The 15,671-nt window shown below is 42.5% G+C and overlaps 1 protein-coding gene across 2 annotated transcripts in view; it reads left to right on the forward strand.

Moving 5' to 3' along the window:
• LOC106577123 (inactive phospholipase D5) overlaps nucleotides 1-15,671 on the forward strand; it is a 53,927-nt gene that overhangs the window by 23,346 nt on the left and 14,910 nt on the right. The window lies entirely within an intron of this gene.

Here is a 15,671-nt window from a genome sequence, read left to right on the forward strand (position 1 = left end):
CAAAGTGATAGGCCACACAAGTTCACAGATCTGGAACGCAGAGTGCTGAAAAATCATCTGTCCTCGGCTGCAATACCAACTACCGAGTTCCAAACTACCTCTGGCAGCAACGTAAGCACAATAACTGTTCGTTGGGAGCTTCAGGAAATGGGTTTCCATGGCCGAGCAGCCGCACACAAGCCTAAGATCACCATGCACAATGCCAAGCATCGGCTGGAGTGGTGTAAACTTCACCGCCATTGGACTCTGGAGCAGTGGAAATGCATTCTCTGGAGTGATGACAGCAAATGCTCTGGCAAACAAATAAACAAAACACCATCCAACCTGGAACTGAGTGAGAAATGCTTAGTCAGAAGCAATTTTTTTACTTTCAAAAGCCAAGAAGAAAAATAAACTACATTGATATATTTAACTTTATAAGGACTGAACGCTATGGCTACAAAGCTTGCTAGGACAAAGAGCTACAACTTCAATTAGCACTGACGTGTGAAGCGAGATGTGTCGATGCCTCTGAGCCCAACAAATGGCCGGCTACCCCACCCAAATCCAGAGGCCTCGAAGCCCCCTCCTGATGTTCAGGACCATCCACTGGCATTTTCTACAAGAAATCTGCCTCCAGAAATAAAAGATTCTCCCAAGTGGGTGTGACACATACTCCATTTGCCTGCTGCACTGCTGCTTGGATTCCACCTGGCGATCTGTTCAACGTCTGCCCTGGTTGTCTCCCCCTGTCTGGTACAGGTACACCCCCCCCCCCCCCCCCAGATCATGTGACACTTAGATTGCACACAGGTGGACTTTATTAAACAAATTATGTGACTTCTGAAGGTAATTTGTTGCACCAGATCTTATTTAGGGGCTTCATAGCAAAGGGGTGAATACGTCTGCACACACCACTTTTCTGTTTTTATTTTGTAGAATTTTTTGAAACAGGTTTTTTTTTTTTTTTCACTTCACCAATTTGGACTATTTTGTGTATGTCCCTTACATGAAATCCAAATAAAAATCAATTTAAATTACAAGTTGTAATGCAACAAAATTGGAAAAACACCAAGGGGGATGAATACTTTTGCTTGGCACTGTATATCTGAAGATGATGTCACTAGAGGATAATGATTATCCAATACGTTCTCATTATAACCAAGTGAGCAAGCACCCCACTGAGATAAGCAATCAGACAGAACACAATATAAACACCCTTCAGTATGGGACTAGATTAGTGTCTAATTATTATGTCATTACTATGTAATACCATGGTAACATGAATTATAGCAACCACATTTGTTTCCTGCTTTCCTTTGATTGTTATGTTTGGGTGGATCAGTAACTGAATGCCTGGTCTTATCATAAGTTCAAGTTCCCCCATGGCAATATGATAAACATGATTTAGCTTGATAGAGCAAAAGAGAAGGACATTTGAAATTCTGAGCAACAATGTATAATTCGCTTTTGAATGTATTCATTCTAAATCCACATTTCCCCAGTTCAAAGTCGGCGTATCTTTCTATGGACGCATGGTGTAGATCAAATGATGCCACTTTTTTGAGGATCATAATTGGCGGAGTGAACATACTTTAGAGGTCTCACGTCATCAGTGTTACATTAAAGATGACCTCGGACTCCGTCAGCCGTATCACAGTAAATGTACTGGGAGCACATAAGATCGTTCAGTTGCACAGAGGAGCTGATACACTCTAGGGGTAACATTGATAATGAACATACCGTCTATATTAGTAACAAAGGGCACAGTGTTCGCCTACATAATATTGTCAACACAGATTCAACTAGAATATTTTCTTTCATAAAATGTAAGTTGCCTTCATTAGGCTACTTTGGTTTATTGGTATATTCGGATCTCCATTAGCTTTTGCCGAAGCAGCAGCTATTCTTCCTGGGTCCACAAAACACGAGGAAAACAAGAGCAAAACTTACTGTTATTGATGTTGTCCTGCAGTATACGCACAGTTCCTTTCTAAGGGTCCCAGAGGCTAGTAAACAGTGTTGGGGTGACATACTCATATATACTGCTCAAAAAAATAAAGGGAACACTTAAACAACACATCCTAGATCTGAATGAAAGAAATAATCTTATTAAATACTTTTTTCTTTACATAGTTGAATGTGCTGACAACAAAATCACACAAAAATAATCAATGGAAATCCAATTTATCAACCCATGGAGGTCTGGATTTGGAGTCACACTCAAAATTAAAGTGGAAAACCACACTACAGGCTGATCCAACTTTGATGTAATGTCCTTAAAACAAGTCAAAATGAGGCTCAGTAGTGTGTGTGGTCTCCACGTGCCTGTATGACCTCCCTACAACGCCTGGGCAAGCTCCTGATGAGGTGGCAGATGGTCTCCTGAGGGATCTCCTCCCAGACCTGGACTAAAGCATCCGCCAACTCCTGGACAGTCTGTGGTGCAACGTGGTGTTGGTGGATGGAGCGAGACATGATGTCCCAGATGTGCTCAATTGGATTCAGGTCTGGGGAACGGGCGGGCCAGTCCATAGCATCAATGCCTTCCTCTTGCAGGAACTGCTGACACACTCCAGCCACATGAGGTCTAGCATTGTCATGCATTAGGAGGAACCCAGGGCCAACCGCACCAGCATATGGTCTCACAAGGGGTCTGAGGATCTCATCTCGGTACCTAATGGCCGTCAGGCTACCTCTGGCGAGCACATGGAGGGCTGTGCGGCCACCCAAAGAAATGCCACCCCACACCATGACTGACCCACCGCCAAACCGGTCATGCTGGAGGATGTTGCAGGCAGCAGAACGTTCTCCACGGCGTCTCCAGACTCTGTCACGTCTGTCACATGTGCTCAGTGTGAACCTGCTTTCATCTGTGAAGAGCACAGGGCGCCAGTGGCGAATTTGACAATCTTGGTGTTCTCTGGCAAATGCCAAACGTCCTGCACGGTGTTGGGCTGTAAGCACAACCCCCACCTGTGGATGTCGGGCCCTCATACCACCCTCATGGAGTCTGTTTCTGACCGTTTGAGCAGACACATGCACATTTGTGGCCTGCTGGAGGTCATTTTGCAGGGCTCTGGCAGTGCTCCTCCTGCTCCTCCTTGCACAAAGGCGGAGGTAGCGGTCCTGCTGCTGGGTTGTTGCCCTCCTACGGCCTCCTCCACGTCCCCTGATGTACTGGCCTGTCTCCTGGTAGCGCCTCCATGCTCTGGACACTACGCTGACAGACACAGCAAACCTTTCTGCCACAGCTCGCATTGATGTGCCATCCTGGATAAGCTGCACTACCTGAGCCACTTGTGTGGGTTGTAGACTCCGTCTCATGCTACCACAAGAGTGAGAGCACCGCCAGCATTCAAAAGTGACCAAAACATCAGCCAGGAAGCATAGGAACTGAGAAGTGGTCTGTGGTTACCACCTGCAGAACCACTCCTTTATTGGGGGTGTCTTGCTAATTGCCTATAATTTCCACCTGTTGTCTATTCCATTTGCACAACAGCATGTGAAATTTATTGTCAATCAATGTTGCTTCCTAAGTGGACAGTTTGATTTCACAGAAGTGTGATTGACTTGGAGTTACATTGTGTTGTTTAAGTGTTCCCTTTATTTTTTGAGCAGTTTATATATATATATATATATATATATATATATATATATATATATATATATATATATATATATATCATAAGCCAAGACCTTTATGAGGCAGGGATCTTGTATTGCTTGTATTCAGGAAGTCTGCTTCAGGGGGAAAATTTGATTAATTTAAACCTGGATTAGGGCACATAGGCCTTGTAAACAGAATATTTCATCAAATTAATATCCTGTGTGCAGGATAAACTTCTGTGCTGCGTCAGATGTTTTCCAAGATTAGGGCTACAGCGTGCCAGAGAGGAGTTCATAATGATCGACATGGTGGTGCTGCTTCCTTCCTTCTGACTTTGTAAGCTGTCAGCATTTGGAGCCACTGTTGACCAGTGCTACATGTCACTGCTGTTAACTTGGTCTATTTCAGGACCTACTGTAGCTTGCCATGTCTGATCCCATTGGCTCTTGCTGTCTTAGCATTAATTGTCTGGGATTATGTATGTAATGCTGTTTTAGAATGATTGGGGTTCTGTTCATGATGAAATGTTGCCATGCCAGAGCTTAGTGAACGTAATGTTCTGTGAGCAGGATGGGGGCTGATAGCATCTCTCTACAGCTCTTTCACTTCAAGAGTGCTGAAGTACTTTTCAGACTAATAATTTGAGGGGTGCATATATTTGTTATTTTACACACAAATGTAATGGAACTATGTTTCTTGCATATCCCAACTCCCCCGGAGACACCCTGAGGGAGTTGGTGTTACGTCCAGGGTCACCAATTGTACAGCGCCCCTGGAGCAATTAGGGTTAAGTGTCTTGCTCTTATTTATTTTACCACCAGATAAGTCGACTGAGAACACATTCTCATTTACAGCAACAACCTGGGGAATAGTTACAGGGGATGGGGGGGTGATGAATGAGCTAATTGGAAGCTGGGGATGATTAGGTAGCCATGATGATAGGAAGGCATATTGGGACTATAGCCAGGAGACTGGGGTTAATGCCCCTACTCTTACAATAAGTGCCATGGGATCTTTAGTGACCACAGACAGTCAGGACACCTGTTTAACGTCCCATCTGAAGACGGCACCGTACACAGGCCAATATTTTTTTCAGACCAGAGGAAAGATCAAATCAAATTTATTTATATAGCCCTTCTTACATCAGCTGATATCTCAAAGTGCTGTACAGAAACCCAGCCTAAAACCCAAAACAGTAAGCAATACAGGTGTAGAAGCACGGTTCTTCCTACACCACTTCCAGCAGTATCTGGTTTCCCATTCAGAGACTGACCAGGACCAATCCTGCTTAGCTTCAGAGGCAAGCCAGCAGTGGGATGCAGTGTGGTTTGCTTGCTCAAGGGCACAGCGGCATATGTTTTACCTTGTAGACTCTGGTATACTATTTGAGCTCCTATTTCCTGTCTCGCATGAGTAATGTCAAATTGTCAACCTATACCCGATTGTCAAACTGCGCACACTGCAATACAAGGTGTATTAAGCTATTAGTGTCTAACATCAACTAATGCATTATCGCAATGATATTCTACCTCACAACTTTAGGTTAATCCAAAGATTCCTGTAGCCAATTAGATGTGATCATATTGTGCATTGCTGTACTTGTCTAACAGCTGGTATTGAATGTCTGTTGACGAGGTACATATTGATCCAAGGCTGTGTAGTGGCAGACTTGAAACTAAATAATGTAGGTTCCGGATGGTGATGGACCTAGAAAAGGGTTACTGGTCTCATTTACTGGTAGACCTTATATTTGAATCAATCTATGGAATCCACTGCTCCTGATAATGCAGTAGGAGAATTAGACTGTTTATTTACTTCGTACAAGACTTTATACATGGAAGTCCCCATCAAATGTTTGTTTTAATGTCACCTAAACTGTATAATGAATCAAGGGGCATAAGAACAGTTTGTCAAACATGTATTTTTCGCTACTAATTACCAGTGCAGTCAGTATTCACCCAGTGCCCTATAAAGGAATGATGACTGTTTACTATTTCTGGCAGACCTTCAATCAGTAGCATCCAAGACTACCTGGGTCATATTCTATACAGTAACCAAACAGGCTATCACGTCCTGACCATAGAGAGCTCTTATTTTCTATGGTAGAGTAGGTCAGGGCGTGACTGGGGTTTTTTCTAGTTATTATTTTCTATGTGGGGTTCTAGTTTAGTTTTTCCATGTTTTGGTGATTTGTATGATTCCCAATTAGAGGCAGCTGGTTATCGTAGGCTCTAATTGGGGATCATACTTAAGTAGCATTTTTCCACCTGTGGGTTATGGGATATTGTTTATGTGTAGTTGCATTGTCGTCACGTTTCATTTATTCTTTATTGTTTTTGTATTTTGTTAAGTTTCACTTTCTAATAAAGATGTGGAACGCTACTCACGCTGCGCCTTGGTCCGTTTCTACAAACGAGCGTGACACAGGCTCAAAGTTCTGCCAGCATCTGGAGTCTGAATTAATGGATTGTCTAAGCCACTGACAGCAGTATGATAACTCAATGAAACTCCAGGGCTGAAACATACTAAATCCAGTCTCAGGCCCAGGCTGTGAGATCCTTACATTTTATTTCTGGAATTTATCCCGATATATACAGTACCAGTCAAAAGTCTGGACACACTTACTTACTCATTCAAGTCTTTTTCTTTCTTTTTTACTATTTTCTACATTGCAGAATAATAGTGTGAAGACATCAAAACTATGAAATAACACATATGGAATCATGTAGTAACCAAGAAAGTGTTAAACAAATCTTTGAGATTCTTCAAAGTAGCCACCTTTTGCCTTGATGACAGCTTTGCACACTATTGGCATTCTCTCAACCAGCTTCATGAGGTAGTCACCTGGAATGCATTTCAATTAACAGGTGTGCCTTGTTAAAAGTTAAATTTGTGGAACTTCTTTCCTTCCTAATGTGTTTGACCCAGTCAGTTGTGTTGTGACAAGGTAGGGGTGGTATACAGAAGAAAGCCCTCTTTGGTAAAAGACCAAGTCCATATTATGGCAAGAACAGCTAAAAATAAGCAAAGAAAAATTACAATCCATCATTACTTTAAGACATGAAGGCCAGTCAATTCAGAAAATGTCAAGAACTTTGAAAGTATCTTCAAGTGCAGTTGCAAAAACCATCAAGCGCCATGATGAAATTGGCTCCTATGAGGACCGCCACAGCTAAGGAAGACCCAGAGATGGTTCTGCTGCAGAGGATAAGTTCATTAGAGTTACCAGCCTCAGAAATTGCAGTCGAAATAAATGCTTTAGAGTTCAAGTAACAGACACAACATCAACTGTTCAGAGGAGACTGCGTGAATCAGGCCTTCATGGTCGAATTGCTGCAAAGAAACCACTAAAGGACACCAATAAGAAGAAGAGATTTGCTTGGGCCAGGAAACACAAGCAATGGACATTAGACCAGTGGAAATCTGTCCTTTTGGTCTGATGAGTCCAAATTAGATTTTTGCTTACAACCGCTGTGTTTTTGTGAAACGCAGAGTAGGTGAACGGATGATCTCTGCATGTGTAGTTTCCACTGTGAAGCATAGAGGAGGAGGTGTGATGGTGTGGGGGTGCTTTGCTGTGACACTTAACCAGCATGGCTACCACAGCATTCGGCAGCGACATGCCATTCCATCTGGTTTGGGCTTAGTGGGAATATCATTTGTTTTTCAACAGGACAATGACCCAACACATCTCCAGGCTGTGTAAGGGCTATTTGACCAAGAAGGAGAGTGATGGAGGGCTGCATCAGATGACCTGGCCTCCACAATCTCCCGACCTCAATCCAATTGAGATGGGTTGGGATGAGTTGGACCGCAGAGTGAAGGAAAAGCAGCCAACAAGTGCTCAGCATATGTGGGAACTGCTTCAAGATTTGTTGGAAAAGCATTCCAGGTGAAGCTGGTTGAGTGAATGCCAAGAGTGTGCAAAGCTGTCATCAAGGCAAAGGGTGGCTACTTTGAAGAATCTCAAAGATTTGTTTAACACTTATATTTTAAAATACATTCTGATTTTTACACCTTTTTTGGTTACTACATGATTCCATATGTGTTATTTCATATTTTTGATGTCTTAAAGAAAAACCCTTGAATGAGTAGGTGTCCAAACTTTTGACTGGTACTGTATCTGTATTTGAGTATTCCCAGCAATTGTATTTTTTTTATTTTACCTTTATTTTACCAGGCAAGTCAATTAAGAACAAATTCGGCCTGGCAAGCGGCATAAGGCCTCCTGTGGGGCAATGGGGGTGGGGATTTAAAGTGTAAGACAAGACGGACAACACCAATATATCAGACATTTGTAATGGCATTGCAATAATGCATAATAATATTTTTTTCATGACTTACGTCATCGTACTATATATGAATTTGCCTATTCCTATTGGGATGTCATAAAGAATACATGAAAACACTGTGATCAATTCCAGGCATATCTAGCTAGTCATCCATCATGGGTCTCATTCACATTCACAGAGCCTTGGCTGCTACTATCAAAATAGTTTCCACCATTTAACATGCCAGTCTGCTCCAGTGTGTCTGCCTGGACAGGCTTCCTGCCCGTTGGCAGAGCCGTTGGGTTTAACTGGACTTCTTCGTTAGCAGCTCTGTGCGTGTCATGGATGCACCACTGAAGGATATCAACAACACTGAAATCAGCCTTTCAGATAGGTGGGAGAGATTTCATTGTCATTCCGGAGATTTAAAACTTTAGCTTTCACTTTGAAAATTACTGAAGTTTCCTCCACTTGGGTATCAAGTAATACACACGGCTGCACATTGGGATTTCAAATGAGTGTGGCCTAATGTGCACGCAGTGTAAATAAATCTATGGACATCCTTAGTGCTGAAACAAATGCTCTCCTCACTTTACAGATACCTGCTTGCTGTTAGAGGCATACATAATCCCCATGCATTATTTATTGAGTGAAATGGGTTGTTTTTTCTCATTAAGATGACATGTTCTTCTTCCCTGGTTTTCTCATTATGAGATGGTTAGTATCTATCTGTCCTATTTGGTGTGGTGCCACTTTTGTGTTTCTAATTCTAATGGTAAATAATGCATGGACTGACTGTTCATTTTATCAGTCTCTGAATCTTGCATGCTATTTCCAGGGTTTGCTTGTTTGTGTGTTATTGCATTTTGGCTATTCATGTTTTAGAGATTTAAAGTTTACAGAATAATCTACCATACTTTCTTGATCCTAACCTAAATCAATCCAAGTTCATTTCACAAACATTTGTTTGACTACCATTCTCTTTGGGATATGTAGTGTTTGACTACCATTCTCTTTGGGATATGTAGTGTTTGACTACCATTCTCTTTGGGATATGTAGTGCTTTCCTTATGGAACATATGAACACCTTAGTGTCCTTTACCATATTCATTTTTCTCCAACGTCATGACCTGATTTCAAGTGGTTAGTCACACAGTCACTGATTCTGATACGCCACCGGTTAGTTTGGTTTTGCAGCACTGACGGTATTTTGTCTGCTTGCTGACTCAACCGGGGCCAGGAACTGAATGTCTGCTCAACATCTCACTTGACTCACCCTATTACCGTTTTATGTGATTAACTGTGTTTTCCTCCAAATGTTTTTTTCAATATTTTTGGGGGGGTTACCCCTTGTTTTCTCCCCAATTTCATGGTGTCCAATTGTCCCCTCATTGCAACTCCCGTACGGACCCGGGAGAGGCGAAGGTCGAGATCCGTGCGTCCACCGAAACACGACCCCGCCAAGCCGCACTGATTCTTGACACACTGCCCGCTTAACCTGGAAGTCAGCCTCACCAATGTGTCGAAGGAAACACCATACACCTGGCGACCTTGTCAGCGTGCATACCCCCGGCCCGCCACAGGAGTCGCTAGAGTGCTGCAGTGCCTTAGACCGCTGCGCCACTCTGGAGGCGTTTTCCTCCAATATTGAACCATTTCCCAGCATGAAGAATCTGTGCTCGGTATTGGATCGGTATGAATCAATGATCTGGCAAGATAAAGCAGGAGCAATTTAGTTTTTTGTAATTTTTTGTTGCATTTTTTATAGTTACAGATAAGACAGAACAGGTAGAGAGAAAAACATACACTGATCCCCTACCAGATCAAACCTACCCCAATGCTCCAACAGAGCCCCACCCCAAAACCAGACTTAAAGCAGGTATTATATAGAATTAGTTATTTATTTATATATACTTCAACAGTTGAAGTATACTGTTGAAGTATATATAAATAAATAACTCATTCTATATCATTCCTGCTTTAAGTCTGGTTTTGGGGTGGGGCCTGTTGGAGCATTGGGGTAGGTTTGATCTGGTAGTGTGTGTGTATGTATGTATGTATGTATGTATGTATGTATGTATATATATATATATATATATATATATATATATATATATATATATATATATATACACAGATATACATATATATATATATATATCAAGATATACATATATATATATATATATATACACAGATATACATATATATATATATATATATACACAGATATACATATATATATATATATATACACAGATATACATATATATATATATATATACACAGATATACATATATATATATATACACAGATATACACAGATATACATATATATATATATACACAGATATACACAGATATACATATATATATATATACACAGATATACATATATATATATACACAGATATACATATATATATATACACAGATATACTATATATATATATATATATATATATATATATATATATATATATATATATATATATATACACATACACACACACACTGTTGAAGTCGGAAGTTTACATGCACTTAGGTTGGAGTCATTAACTCGTTTTTCAACCACTCCACAAATTTCTTCTTAACAAACTATGGTTTCGGCAAGTCGGTTAGGACATCTACTTTGTGCATGACACAAGTAATTTTTCCAACAATTATTTACAGACAGATTATTTCACTTATCTTATCACTATCACAATTCCAGCGGGTCAGAAGTTTACATACACAAAGTTGACTGTGCCTTTAAACAGCTTGGAAAATTGCAGAAAATTATATCATGGCTTTAGAAGCTTCTGATAGGCTAATTGACATCATTTGAGTCAATTGGAGGTGTACCTGTGGATGTATTTCAAGGCCTACCTTCAAACTCAGTGCCTCTTTGCTTGACATCATGGGAAAATCAGCCAAGACCTCAGAAGAAAAATTGTAGACCTCCACAAATCTGGCTCATCTTTGGGAGCAATTTCCAAACGCCTGAAGGTGCCACGTTCATCTGTACAAACAATAGTACGCAAGTATAAACACCATGGGACCACACAGCTGTCATAACGCTCAGGAAGGAGACGCGTTCTGTCTCCTAGAGATGAACGTACTTCGGTGCGAAAAGTGCAAATCAATCCCAGAACAACAGCAAAGGACCTTGCGAAGATGCTGGAGGAAACGGGTACAAAAGTATCTATATCCACAGTAGAACGAGTCCTATATCGACATAACCTGAAAGGCCGCTCAGCAAGGAAGAAGCCACTGCTCCAAAACCACCATAAAAAAGCCAGACTACGGTTTGCAACTGCACATGCGGACAAAGATTGTACTTTTTGGAGAAATGTCCTCTGGTCTGATGAAACAAAAATAGAACTGTTTGGCCATAATGACCATCGTTATGTTTGGAGAAAAAAGGGGGAGGCTTGCAAGCTGAAGAACACCATCCCAACCGTGAAGCACGGGGGTGGCAGCATCATGTTGTGGGGGTGCTTTGCTGCAGGAGGGACTAGTGCACTTCACAAAATAGATGGCATCATGAGGAAAATTATGTGGATATATTGAAGCAACATCAAGATATCAGACAGGAAGTTAAAGCTTGGTCACAAATGGGTCTTCCAAATGGACAATGACCCCAAGCATACTTCCGAAGTTGCTGCAAAATGGTTAAGGACAACAAAGTAAAGGTATTGGAGTGGCCATCACAAAGCCCTGACCTCAAGCCTATAGAAAATTTGTGGGCAGAACTGAAAAAGTGTGTGCGAGCAAGGAGGCCTGCAAACCTGACTCAGTTACACCAGCTCTGTCAGGAGGAATGGGCCAAAATTCACCCAACTTATTTTGGGAATGTTGTGGAAGGCTACCTGAAATGTTTGACCCAAGTTAAACAATTTAAAGGCAATGCTACCAAATACTAATTGAGTGTATGCAAACTTCTGACCCACTGGGAATGTGATGAAAGAAATAAAAGCTGAAATAAATCATTCTCTCTACTATTATTCTGACATTTCACGTTCTTAAAATAAAGTGGTGATCCTAACTGACCTAAGACAGGGAATTTATACGAGGATTAAATGTCAGGAATTGTGAAAAACTGAGTTTAAATGTATTTGGCTAAGGTGTATGTAAACTTCCGACTTCATCTGTGTGTGTGCGATATATAAAAAGTAAACACGAGTAAAAATAGTGATACACATTCCAATTTGGGTTTGTTTATGGAGTTGTGAAAGTAGCTGGGTCCATGTCTTCTACAAAGGATAGGAAAGGAGGCCAGATATTATAAAAATGTAATTGCAGATCCCCTTATGGAGTAGCACATTTTCTCTAGCTTGAGATGTTGCATGACTTCCTTTATCCAATAGCTAAATGTAGGAAGAAACGCATTCTTCAGAGCCATTCAGGTTTGAGTAAAGCATGCAGTGTGTCTAAAGCACTCAGGCTGACACACTAAATCCAATATGTTTACCTTATTTTCAGCACTCCTGCTGGGCTAGAATGGGGTTTGAAACATTAAGGAGAGCAAAGAACTATTCTCTGTCACCCAAATGACATGGTAACCTGGACTGAATTTGCAATGTACAGAAATGTACTGCGTGGTGTGTCTATGAAATTGAAATAGAACACATTCTTGGCAGATGTAGCACATTTTTTTGGAAGATTTAATTCAATTAGCTATGATCAATTAGCTTTGATGATGTCCTTATGGCCCAGCACACAGTGTGATGTACATCTGTGTTCGTTAGGTCGGATCTGTGTTTGTTGTCAGGTTGCTATGACAGCCTAAGTCACTGATTATATGTTTCACTTAGACCTGGATACATTAATGGAGAGACACTAGAGACGGGTACATCATGTGTTTCTAAAATGTATTTCAAGTATTAATGTCATGTGCACAGTGAAATGCCTTTCTTGCAAGCTCCAAACCCCCAAATGCAGTCATCAATATCAATGTAGCACTAAAAATAACATACAGTAGAACAAAAACGCACAACAAATAAGAACATGAGAAAGTAAGAAGCTATGTACTGTACAGGGTCAGTTCCAATACCATATTAACAATGTGCAGGGATACTGGAGTGATAGAGGTAGATATGTATAAGGCTAAGGTGACTTTGCAGCAGGATATATGATGCGTAAATTATTGTATGCGCACGCGCATGTGTGTGTTTTGGAGTCCTGTGAGTGTGCATACAGAGGGTACAGAAATAAAACGCGTGTCAACTCAGATAGTCCGTGTAGGCATTTTGTTGGCTATTTACCAGTCTTATGGCTTGGGGATAGAAGCTGTTCAGGAGCCTATTGGTGTCAGACTTTTTTTAAATCCCTTGATTTATTTTCCTTTTTTTAATCCCTTTTTCTCCCCAAATTCGTGGTATCCAATTGGTAGTTACAGTCCTGTCCCATCGCTGCAACTCCCGTACGGACTCAGGAGAGGCAAAGGTCGAGAGCCACGCATCCTCCGAAACACAACCCAGCTAAGCCGCACTGCTTCTTGAAACAACACCCGCTTAACCCGGAAGCCAGCCGCACCAATGTGTCAGAGCAAACACCGTACACCTGGCAACCGTGTCAGCGTGCATTGCGCCCGGCCATCCACAGGAGTTGCTAGTGCGCGATGGGACAGGAACATTCCTGCCGGCCAAACCCTCATCCAAACCCAGACAACGCTGGGCCAATTGTGTGCCGTACCATGGGTCGCCTGATCGCGGCTTGCTGCGACAGAGCCTGGACTCGAACCAGGATCTCTAGTGGCACAGATAGCACTGCAATGCAGTGCCTTAGACCACTACTCCACTCGGGAAGCCCCGTTCGTGTCAGACTTGATGCAACGGTACCGCTTGCCATGCGGAAGCAGAGAGAACAGTCTATGGCTTGGGTGGCTGGAGTCTTTAATGATTTTCCGGGCCTTCCTTTCACACCGCCTGATTGTAGAGGTCCTGGCTGGCAGGGAGCTCGGCCCTAGTGATGTACTGGGCTGTCCGCACCACCCTCTGTAGTGCCATGCGATCGAGCCTGGTGCTGTTGCCATACTAAGCAGTGATACAGCCAGTCAAGATGCTCTCAATGGTGCAGCTGTAGAACTTTGAGGATTTGAGGGTCCATGCCAAACCTTTTCAACCTCCTGAGGGGGAAGAGGCACTGTCGCGCCTTCTTCACAACTGTGCATGTGTGAGTGGACCATTTTAATTCCTTAGTCATTTGGACACTGAGGAACTTGAAGCTCTCAACCTGCTCCACTGCAGCCCCGTTGATGTGGATGCGGGGGGGGGGGGAGGGAGGGGGGGGGGGGGGCGTGCTTGATCCCACCCAGATCCACGATCAGCTCCTTGGTCTTACTGATGTTGAGGGAGAAGTTGTCCCGGCACCACACTGCCAGGTCACTGACCCCCTCCCTGTAGGCTGTGTCATCGCAGGCTGTGTCATCGTAGGCTGTGTCATCGTCGCCGGTGATCAGGCCTACCACCCTCGTGTCGTCAGCAAACTTTATAGTGTTGGAGTTGTGCATAGCCACACAGTTGTAGATGAACAGGGAGTACTGGAGGGGACTAAGCATGCACCCCTGTGGGGCCCCCATGTTGCGGGTCATCGTGGCGGAGGGGATGTTGCCGACCCTCACCACCTGGGGTCAGCCCGTCAGGAAGTCCAGGATCCAGTTGCAGAGGGAGGTGTTCAGTCCCAGGGTCCTAAGCTTGGTGAAGAGCTTGGAGGGGACAATGGTATTGAACGCTGAGCTGTAGTCAATGAACAGCATTCTCACATACAGTTGAAGTTGGAAGTTTACATTAACTGAGTTTAAATGTATTTGGCTAAGGTGTTTCAAAATTCCTGACATTTAACCCAAGTTAAAATTCCCTGTCTTAGGTCAGTTAGGATCACCACTTTATTTTAAGAATGTGACATTTCTGAATAATAGTAGAGATAATTATTTATTTGAGCTTATATTTCTTTCGTCACATTCCCAGTGGGTCAGAAGTTTGCATACACTCAATTAGTATTTGGTAGCATTGCCTTTAAATTGTTTAACTTGGGTCAAACGTTTCAGGTAGCCTTCCACAAGCTTCCCACAATAAGTTGGGTGAATTTTGGCCCATTCCTCCTGACAGAGCTGGTATAGCTGAGTCAGGTTTGTAGGCCTCCTTGCTCACACACACTTTTTCAGTTCCGCCCACAAATTTTCTATAGGATTGAGGTCAGGGCTTTGTGATGGCCACTCCAATACCTTTACTTTGTTGCCCTTAAGCCATTTTGCCACAACTTTGGAAGTATGCTTGGGGTCATTGTCCATTTGGAAGACCCATTTGCGACCAAGCTTTAACTTCCTGTCTGATATCTTGATGTTGCTTCAATATATCCACATCATTTTCCTCATGATGCCATCTATTTGGTGAAGTGCACCAGTCCCTCCTGCAGCAAAGCACTCCCACAACATGATGCTGCCACCCCCATGCTTCACAGTTGGGATGGTGTTCTTCAGCTTGCAATCCTCTCCCTTTTTCCACCAAACATAACGATGGTCATTATGGCCAAACAGTTCTACTTTTGTTTCATCAGACCAGAGGACATTTCTCCAAAAAGTACGATCTTTGTCCCCATGTGCAATTGCAAACCATAGTCTGGCTTTTTTAATGGCGGTTTTGGAGCAGTGGCTTCTTCCTTGCTGAGTGGCCTTTCAGCTCATGTCGATATAGGACTCCGTTTTACTGTGGATATAGATACTTTTGTACCTGTTTCCTCCAGCATCTTCAAAAAGGTCCTTTGCTGTTGTTCTGGGATTGATTTGCACTTTTCGCATCGAAGTACGTTCATCTCTAGGAGACAGAAC

This window comes from Salmo salar, chromosome ssa18 (assembly GCF_905237065.1).
Source record: "Salmo salar chromosome ssa18, Ssal_v3.1, whole genome shotgun sequence".
NCBI classification, from domain to species: Eukaryota; Metazoa; Chordata; class Actinopteri; order Salmoniformes; family Salmonidae; genus Salmo; species Salmo salar.